This window comes from Apus apus, chromosome 2 (genome assembly GCF_020740795.1).
Source record: "Apus apus isolate bApuApu2 chromosome 2, bApuApu2.pri.cur, whole genome shotgun sequence".
NCBI classification, from domain to species: domain Eukaryota; kingdom Metazoa; phylum Chordata; class Aves; order Apodiformes; family Apodidae; genus Apus; species Apus apus.
This window is the reverse complement of record NC_067283.1, coordinates 123561370-123572576: the sequence shown is the minus strand read 5'-3', so window position 1 is coordinate 123572576 and position 11207 is coordinate 123561370.

The following is an 11207-nucleotide window of genomic DNA, read 5'->3' as shown; positions in this document are numbered from 1 at the left end:
CAGCAGCTCGCAGTTGTATTTTCATTTTTCATGGCAATTTATTTTTGACTGCAGTGATGGATTATCTTGGTGTAGTTTTAACAATACTTGTAGGGAACCAATTACTTTTGAAATGGCTTATGGCTCACAATAAACAGAATGAGTCACACTAACAGATGTGGTGTTGCCTGTTACTAGATGTGAGCGTCCGACTATCTTGTGACTTCCTATGCAACCTAACTGATTGGCATATGGCTGTCATCCTATTTGTTGCTCTGTTTAAGTAGAGCAATCACTATGGCCACTCCAGAAACACATTTGGAAGTATAATGCGGTAGGCAAAGCTGACAAATGTTGTAAAAGTGCTAATCATTTCAGAAGGTCTAAGAGAGTTACAAACCCCACTTTAATGGAGTATTTACTGAATCAGGGTTCTTTGAAATTTCCTAATAGGAAATAAAGTAAATTGGCTACTGTTACGGATGCAAAAATATCACAAAAGAACAATCTAATAGGACTGTTTTTAAAAGAAGATATATTAATACAAATTATTTTTTTTTATTGCCGAAGAGGAAGAGACAGTACAGAAATAACGGCCAAGAATTCTTCTTGCCTTCTTCCCAGCCTGCCTCCCTCTCTCTTTGCCTCCCAGCCCTTACTTCTTCCTTTTCTTCCCTTCCCTTCTTCCCTGACATAAGTTTTGGGCTACTTTTTCTTATTGTAGAAATATCTGGAATTATCCATATGAACTCAGGTTCTCTATGAAACTGTGGAAGTCAGAAACTTAACTCCCTACTAATTCTGGGTAATACACATGTCATTCCATGGAGTTTCTGATAAAGTTAAAACGCTCATAGCTATTTCAACAAACTATTTTGTCTAAAAATCCAGATTCTCAGTGACAATGACTGCTAGGATGCACTGTAACAGGACCTAGTAGTTTTCCCAGCAACTAAACATTGACTGTCAGCAAAAACTGCAGAGTTTTAGTATAAACTTATCAAATAATTACTTACTGCACTCTTTTTCCACTATAAGCGTTCCCATAAAATACACAGGTCTTGATAATAGCAAATATAATAACTAACAATACTGGAAATGGCACCTTCTTCTTTTTCTTAAGATAAAGGATAACTGAAGTTTTCCTGAAGTTCTATTTTCACATCATATTTCATACAGATAACTTTATACATAAATACATATATGTTCTTATGTCCAACTGAGATACTTGTAAAGAAGATCCAATAAAATATGTTGATTGCTACTTTTAATTCCTGAATATAAATACAGAATCTTTCTGAGACTCGATATAATATACTCAGGGAAAGCATAAGAGCTAGTTAGACTTAAGTGGAACTGAAATTCACAAAAGTTCACACTTTTTTAGCACTGAATATAAGATATTTGAAAAAATTCAACTGTTTGTCGAGTACAGAGGAATTACCAAACTGAGAAATGAGTCCTACTGAGTTGTTCAAGTCTCTTCAGTTTCAAAATCAAAAGGAAACATTTTCCACTGAAGACATCCCATTAGGCCTTTCCGGTTTTGTGAAACTGCAAAAATGCAGCCGACATAGCTTTTTTGTATCCAGTATTTGAGAATCCTATGCTAGGAAAGAAGTGGCTCAATGCCATCTCTCTTTCCCAGAGCAGTTGCAAAGTGTGCTAATGTTCTTGGTGCTGAACCAGTAACTCAAAGACTGGTAATGCCAGTAATGTCAGTATATTACTGTAACAATCTTTATGTTCTTCTAATATACACCAGAAATCACAGTGGGGAAGAAATGAAGGTTTTTGAACTTGCTTGACAGATATCTTCTGGCTCGGCAAGAAGAGATAAGGTGATTCACCAGGATTTGTACTGAAGTAGTTCTGTCAAAGTGTTAAAATTCTTTAAAGTGCATACTAATGACTTAAATAGACTGTCATTCCATTGAAGTCAGCTGTAATCTTCAGAATTTCCACTATGTTAAAACAAAATTATCTATCCAAGAAGCAAGGGTGTATCATATTGTTTGCAATGTGACATTGACTTTTGTATTTTAATTAAATGAAGTGATAATTAGATTATATATGAAAAAAATATCTTTTCATGAAAGTCACACATTTAGTGAGAAGATAGCACAGTGCAAACACTAAGCTTGAACTTAATACAGCTATTTTATTTATATATCTAGGAAAGCTAAAGCCTCCTTGGAATTAAACCTTGCGAGAGAGGCCAAGGACAACAGATAATCAAATAGATTGCAGACAAAACTAACACTAGAGGCAATATAGGCCCATTGCTGAATGAGGTGGGTGCCCTGGTGAGAGAGGATACTAAGAAGGCGGAGTTACTGAATGCCTTCCTTGTCTCTGTCTATATTTCTGGAGAATGTCCACAGGAGTTCCAGACCCCTCTGGCCTCAGAGGAAGTCAGGATAAAGGAGGAGTTTGCCTTGGTTGACGAGGACTGTGTTAGGGATCAATTAAGCAGTCTGGACATCCACAAATCTATGGGTTGCACCCACGGTGCTGAGGGAGCTGGTGGAAATCATTGCTAGGCCACTCTCCATCATCTTTGGTAAGTCATGGGGAACAGGAGAGGTGGTTTTGATTCCATAGCACCATGTACTCTTTCCTCTGATACGGTGTACTTTGCTGGCCTTTTCTGCTTTTCTTTGTGTGTATTATCACCAGTTGCACCAGGACTTATGGAGTGCTGCCAGTTCCTCCCCAAATCCTCTCTGTCTTGTATCACTCCTGCAAAGGAACAATAAAGTGTTCACACGTAATCTTCCTATTCCTGTAGTTTCAGTCTTAAAAAATGAATTCTTAAAATGGATAAAAGATTCAGGTTTGGATCCTTGTGGTATTTAGGCATCTAATTCCCATTCATTTGATCAGGGCCTATTTTTAATTTGGTATTTAACGACTTTTAAATATTAAAGAATGCTTTTAATACATAGCTGATGAGGTCTATAAAAGATGCTGCAATGTTAATTTCCACACTGTAGACAGCACAGGCACTCCTCTGGCTCACACAGTTGCATCCTGGAGATGTCTTCCTTAATCAGCTTGTTTTGTCTCTCCTTTACTTTTTCCTTAAACTGGGTATATAGGAGTTTGGGACCTAACTAGGCTTGAATCATGGGTTCCAGTGGTTCTCAGCCCTCATGCTTGATTTGTAAATCCCTAAGAGAAAAAAAATGCAATCAGGAAAAGAAAGAGTGACATGTCTTTGGAACACTGTTAGTCTACTTCTGAGTAGTCAAAAGCATGACTTCACTTTCAGGACACAAGAAAGAGTTACAAGGAGTTCAGGGCTCAGTGTTGGGACCGTTTTGGTTTAATATCTTTATTGATGATCTTGATAAGGACATAGAGTGTAGTATCAGTAAGTTTGCAGATGACACCAAGCTAGGCAGGAGTGTTGATCTGCATGAGGATAGGAAGGCTCTACAGAGAGACTTGGATAGATTGGATCCTTGGGCTAATGTTCATGGTCTGGTCTTCAACAAGGCCAAGTGCCAGGTCCTGCACTTGGGCCACAACAACCCCATGCAACACTACAGGCTTGGGGAAGTGTGGCTGGAAAGCTGTCTGGCAGAAAAAGACCTGGGGGTTCTAATTGACAAACAGCTGAATATGAGCCAGCAGTGTGCCCAGGTGGCCAAGAAAGCCAATGGCATCCTGGCTTGTCTTAGAAATAGTGTGACCAGCAGAAGTAGAGAGATGATTGTCCCTCTGTACTCAGCACTGATGAGGCCATACCTGGAGGATTGCATCCAGTTTTGGGCACCTCAATTCAAGAGAGATCTTGAGGTGCCAGAGTGAGTACAGAGGAGGGCAACGAAGCTGGTGAAGGGCCTAGAGAAAAAAAATCTTATGCAGAACGCTTGAAAGGGCTGGAATGTTTAGTCTGAGAAAGAGGAGGCTGAGGGGAGACCCTAGCAGTCTCTACAACTACCTGAAAGGTCATTGTAGAGAGGTTGGTGCTGGTCTCTTCTCACAGGTAATTAGTGATGGAACAAGAGGGAATGGCTTCAAGCTGCAACAGGGGAGGTTTAGACTGGACATTAGGGAATTTTTTTTCACAGAAAGAGTGGTCAGAGACTGGAATAGGCTGCCCAGGGAGGTGGTTGAGTCACCACCCCTGGATGTGTTGAGGGGTCCTTTGGATGTCGTGGTGGATATGGTTTAGGGGAGAACTTTGTAGAGTAGGGATGATGGTTGGACTTAGTGATCCCAAGGGTCTTTTCCAACCTGAATAGTTCTATGATTCTATGATTAGTCCCATTAAATGTTCTGAAATGAAGTCCTAATGCACACCTAGAACTCTTGAAAGTGCTGACATTTGCATAGCTGCCTGTTTTAATATTAACAGAAAAAAAACCCTACAAATTGTTATTTGGAAACAGGAAGAACAAACAGGAAGAGGTCCCAAGAGGCACTTAGGCTTTTTAAGAAGAAGATGAAAGTATAGTTTGGTTTGCTGAGTCTGACAAAATCAGGGCTACAGAAAGCTACAATTGGCCTCTTCAAAGTAAATAAGAAGGATAAAAACCATGGTGAGGGAAGAATAGCTTAAAACAGAAGACAGTGTTGACCAAGGGGAGATGTTCATCCCCAGATCATCAATAAATTTTGACTTGAAATCACAGAAACAATCATAGAAACACAGAATGGTTTGGTTTGGAATGGACCTTAAAGATCATCTAGATCCACCCCTCTGCATGAGCAGAGATATCTTCAACTAGACCGTGTTGCTCAAAGTCCCATTCAAGCTGGCCTTGAACGCCTTCAAAGAGGGACATGCACATCTTCTCTGGGCAACCTGTTCCAATGACTCACCACACTCACACTAAAGAATTTCTTCCTAGTATCTAACCTAAATCTGCTGTCTTTCAGCTTGAAAACATTCTTCTTCATCCTATAGTTACATGTCCTTGTAAAAAGTCTCTTCCCAGCTTTCCTGTGGGTCCCTTCAGGTACTGGAAGGCCACTATAAGGTCTCCCTGGAGCCTTCTCTTCTCCAGGCTGAGCAATCTCAACTCTCTCAGCCTGTCTTCATAGCAGAGATGCTCTAGCCCTCTCATCATCTTTTTGGCACTCTTCTGGACTCACTCCAACAACTCCATGTCCTTCTTAGGTTGATGACTTGAGCACTGGACACAGTACCCCAGGTGGGGTTTCACAAGGGTGGAGAGTCACCTCCCTTGATTTTCTGGCCGTGCTTCTTTTGATGCAGCTCAGGATACAGTTGGCTTTCTGGACTGCAAATGCACATTGCCAGCTCATGTTGAGGTTCTTATGCACCAACATCTTCAAGTCCTTATCCTCAGGACTGTTCTCAGTAACTCTCAATAATTCTTAAGTATGAAAGCAGTAAGGTATTGGAGGAGCCTTTTAGCAGGACCCATAGGGGTAAGAAATGTAACTGGCTTTAAGGCAGAATTTGTTCACCTGATGAATGATATGGTGTGACCATTCAGGTTATCAGATGACTGAATTTAGTGACTGCAGAAATCCCTTTTAAAAAACCATCCATTTTCAAGTTTCCTCACAGAAAATGACAATGATGATTTGAAATTTTGATTTTGAGGAAACTGGGTTTTCTGGCTGAGAACCACTGTTCAATATCCACAAAATTGCAGCCATGTCCCTATTAATGAACCAGTGGACTGCATTGTCTAGTTACCTGCTGTAACAAGATTCTGTGAACACAACATATTTCATGATTCAAGCAGTGTATGGCAACACTGGAGAATAAAACAAGTGCACTTGTAAGTCTACAGTCTATCCATACCACTCTTTCTCAAATTCCATGTTTTTAAAAGGTAATCATACTGTATTGTAAAGCTTCAACTATCATTAAGATTATTCATCTTTGTGCACCTGGATTCTGCTTCTTGAGACAGAAGCTCTGTATCCAAAGAGACAAATACATAGAATTGTGTAGCAATGCTGGATGACTCATGTAGGGAGAAATTTCTAAGTCAATTGACTCTTGAGAGGTTAGAAAGATATTTTTCATCTGTCTCCTTGAGTCTCTAAGCCAAGTCACAAACTGAGCTAGCTGAGCTGAGTTACAGTGCTTGGTGGGTTTCAGTAAGCTGGGAAAAGATGAACTGCAGAATCAGAAGATCCATCCTTGTCAAATATCAATTTATGAAACTTTTATTCTTTATTAAAAAAATACATGTAGATAAAACTTTATCTAAAATTCAAATAAATATTCTATTCTAAATATTTTATTGTTGTGATCAAAATGATAGAAAAACTTGAAAATGTGCCTCTCTGAACCACAAATCCCTTTGTAAGGCTCATAGATTCAGAAGCAAGAAGACGAAATTACACCGAACTTCAATTTGTGATACTGCTTGGAGCCTATCAGCTATTTTCTTCAGATTGCACAATTACATATTTTAGTTTATGTGGAAAAGTCAATTTGACTGGTATGTGCTTGCACAAGGGAACATTGTTCTCTATCAAAATGCTGGCCAGAGTAACTCTTCCAGCATCAGGGAACGGTGTAGTCTGACTTCAGTCTAATGCAGATGGGGCCAAAGAGTCTATTGAGAATTAGGTCAAAGGAACTGAGCAATTTTGTGGCAATTTGAAAATAAAGTGCAGAAAACAAAGTATGATTTATAGTTCAAAAAGAAAACTCATGCAACTCATAATGCTGCCCCATGTTGCATTAGGTCTTGATCAGAGTCTTCTACTTTTCATATAGCAATTCTAATTTTTGAAACATTTATTAGTGAAGTGAATCTTCACAAGCAGACAGTATTCCTCTTCGGTGATGTTTCGATTCTCCATTAGAAGCAATTAGTTCACTGCAAATAGGTAAACAAATACCCTCCAGTGACTACCTAACAAAACTGAAACTACTCAAAGATATTGCTTTAGAAAAAAAACTTCTGGTACAGAAGGTACATTTGCAGCCAGAAATGAAAATGGATGGGGTTGGATTTGATGTATGAAAAAAAAAAATAAAGCTTCAAAGATCACTTGATGAGTTTAGATGTTCCTCCCACACCGAGCAATGCATACCTATCTCTTTTAAATAAGCATCTGTCTACACAGCGTGAGCCACCAGATGACATCACTGGTGGCTTCACATGTCACAAGAGCTTACTGATATAAGTATCAGATAAGGATTCAAATAGCCATATCTGTGTGTTCTTATATATGTGTTGCTTCAGAGAGAAATCATCTGCAAACCTCTTGAATGGTAAGCGTAATATAGTTTTCCTCTAGTTCAGATTCTGTCGCTCAAATTTTTGTCGGGCCTGGTTTTCTTTTGCTTTGAGGGAGATTTCTATGTTTAAAATACAGGGTAGACTATTTGAAATTCATACTTAAATGTAGATTTGGCATAATTTCATCTAACCAAAGAACTATATAATACTTATATTACTGAATTTTAATAAAATCTACTTTTCCCCAAAATTGAAAGTAATATACAAATAATATGACATCCTTTCATGTTCGGTATGACTTTACATTTATTTTTACTGGAAAAAATATTTTTACAATCTACTTTTTCTTTTGGCCACCAGACAACGCTTATTTTCCCCAGTAGATCCATATGAAAAAAACCCAAAAACATCCAAAGCGTTGCACCTTCCTCACTAATAGATATTAACTCTATTTTTAAGTAATGTTTGTAAAAATGAAGTATTTAATTACATTTGCTTAGGATAAAATAGACTATTGTTGAATAGACCACACCTGAGGGTCTGATCACAGTTTCCCATCTACTAAATAAGAAATAGAAAAAAAAAAATAAAATATATATATATATGTATCTATTCCATCTAATAAGCATATAGATCTTAATCTTCATGAAACACAATGGTTAAATGACTTTGATATGACTATTACCCTTCTGTTAGGAAAGGAATATCCAGGACTTGGGGAAATCAAGTCAAAAGTCAGGAAATCTGAAAGACAAGCTACAATATGCAATGTTGTACTTAAGGCCATTTTAAGATATTTTGGGCCTTTTTCTTCTTTCCTGAATTATATGTGTTTCAACTGCCTCACTCAGAAAGAAACTCTGTATTTCCATACTTTACAAATTCAGGTATGTGAGCATCATTTTCTCTAAATTATATGTGTAATAATTTTCAAGATAATGTTTTATTTAATTTTAAAATCACATGTATATAATTTATTTGTACTACATAATGTAAATTTTAATAATTCTAGTCTTCAACAAGACTTTTTTTTTTTCCTAAACTGAAATAAATATAGTGTAATATACCAGAAGTTCAGCTTCACGATTTCAGTGCAATTGCATGGGCAATTCATTGAGAAGAAATAAAAGTGATATAGACATCTTTCAAAATAAATTATGAATATTTGAAAGAAGTGAAAATCTGAGGTGTAATCTGACATAGCTAATAAGAACTGTATTCTATTTTGAAAAATAGGTATTTTGTTTCAGTTACCAGTCTGTGGTGATTCATAGAAAACATATATTGAAGTCTTCCAGTGTTGGCTGCTTCTGTGAAATAGATTCAATTCTTTATTCCTAGTTACTTATCCAAGAGGTTCAGGTTAGCCACTGGAAAGGTAGGATCCATGTCTTTCTTTGATATTAGAAATGATGGAAGTGCTTTCAGAAAATGCTTGTACGTAACAGAAGACAGACTTTGGCTGTCTAATATGTACAGAAAGAAAAGGATGTCAGGGAAAGAGAAAAAAGAAGATTAAGCAGCCTTGAAATATAAAAAAGAAGAAGAAGCAAGAGAGGGGGTACTAGAAAGGACAGAGATACGATCATAAAAATAAGTTTGAAATGCCAGTGTGAAGACAGTTGGAAATAATGTGGACTGTTGTTCTACTAATGCTACTTTTGCATGCTTGAGGTTGCCATCCTTCATTTTCTGTGCTTGCAAACGGGTGACAGGGAAAACATCCATGAGATTTTCCATCAGCAGTTCCCCAGAATGACTATGGACATGAAAAAGATTGAGGACTCTGGTTTAGCAGTGAGATAGATGCACACTGCACTATTCAAGGAAAACAGCATCAGTATGTCTCCCCTGAAAATGCTGACATGGACATTTCCTCAATTTTACCTGTTTTTATGATCCTAAAGCCTAGTTCATTTCTCTCTGTTTATTTGGGTCCCCTGCCCTGCTCCTTTTCCAAGCTGAGACTTTTCTGTTTCATTCTGAATTCAAGAACTTTCTGGCACAAATTATTTTTTATATAATGGTCATTTTCTACAAACATTAATAAGTATGTATAGATTTACACTCATCTAGTAATTTGCAACATATTTCCATCACTGGTTTAATCCCTTAATGATCAATTTTCTTTTGAAAATCATCTTTATGTCTAAAAAATTATATCAGACATCCTACACAATAGGAAACTCCAAGACAGTGAGCTTAAAAATTTACTGTGTATTTTCATTAGGAAGTAATGAATACATGGAAACATTCAACAGAATGATAAATAAAGCAGTTAATAGTTGTAACAAGGAATTATTCCTACGTATTTTGCCTTTCTATTTCTTGATATGATAAACTTAATTATATTCCTAAGGATTGTTACGAATTACTAGGCTACACTCTGGCAAGTTTTCCTTCATAAAATCATTTTTAAGAACTTCCATCTTTAAAGATAAGTATCAATAACTGACCAATATCAATAACTACCAGTCAGACTAGGCTATATATCTGAAAGAGCAAAAGTCATTGAAGGCTCTTTCTAGCTTCCAGAGAACAAGATAAGAGTGGGAGTTTTGTGATTAAGACATCTTTAGAGAGGGCAGATTTTTCCAGATATTCAGAAGAGAAAAGAGTTTCTAAGCAGGCAGACTAATGAATGGTTGCAGTGAGGGCGTTATTGCCGGACAGGCATAGCAGCATATATGCTGTATAGGAGAAAGCTGTGGATGCATGTCAGGATAGCAGTCGTGATGTAAAATACACAGCTGATGAGGAAAAGCCATGTAGTATCAAGAAATGATGCTTTCTGAGTGTCTTATTGGCCAGCAAGAAAGTACTGACATTATATTTCAGGTAGGATTTAGGCATCTGAAATCTAGGAGCATCTTGCCTAAAACAAACCCATGCCTAGTCCTTTGATGTATGAGAATTCTGAGGCATCTGTGCCTTCAACCTGATCTCACTGAAGATCTCCTTGCTCATACGAGGAGACTACACAAACTTCAAAGATCCCTTCCAACCCAAACTCTTCAGTAATTCTACGTATTTCATTACTAAGATTCTCCAGTTTTTTAGAGCTGATACAACTGGAGGTGTATCTTCGCAATATGCAGTACTGAAATAAACTTGTCCATAAGAAGCAATGCAAAGCATATATATCATGTCTCGGTCAGATTGGACTTCATGGACCAGAAAGATTCTGAAGCCTGGTAATTCAGCTTTTCCTAAATTCCTAAGTCCTGGGAAGCCCAGGACTGGTCACAGATAGTTGCTGGGTTTGATCAGTTGTACTGAATGCAAGTTGTACTGAAAACAAGAATTTTTCCAGTGTGACAGGGATCCAGACTTCAGCACTTAGACCTTAGTCTCTGGCTGTACATTGGCACAGCTTCAACCAGAGGAGAGAGCATCACTACCAGAAAGCAAACTGCCATTCGGTGACCATGATTGCTTTTATTAAGAAATATAGTACGTTTTAATCTCTTTAATCTGAGGGAGGTGTATGATGCCTGGTATGTAAGAGGCCCTCCACTTGCTCAAAATATAGTTTGCAAGTGATGGCTTAGCTCCAAGCTCCACAGGAGCATTACTGTCTAAAATGTGTAACTAAGCCTCCTCTCACCTGTACATGCTCCGCTATAAAGCATCCAGTTCTCAAAGGGACAGGGACTGCAGTCACTTTTGCTACCATACAGCTAAACCTTCTCTAGATCCATACTTGAAAGCTTTTGTCTAGGAGTTAACTTGAAACCAATAGTTGCTGCAATTAATTGCTGGGTTGTACTGGACACCTTGGGCAGTATGCTTACCAAGGTGTTCTCATGGAGTGTCACCTCCCTTACTTATCACAATTTATATTAACCATAAGATGAATTTATGCTTACTTTCAAAGCACTCAGTGGGCCTATAGTTAAGCTTCCTCTTGTCCAAAGCATTGAAAGTAGGACTCAAAATCTGTTATATATGAATTGATATCTGATTGTAATCAGAAAAAACCCTAAACAACCCTAAACTACCCTGCAGTGTAGTGGGATGAACTCACTGGTGAAACCACAC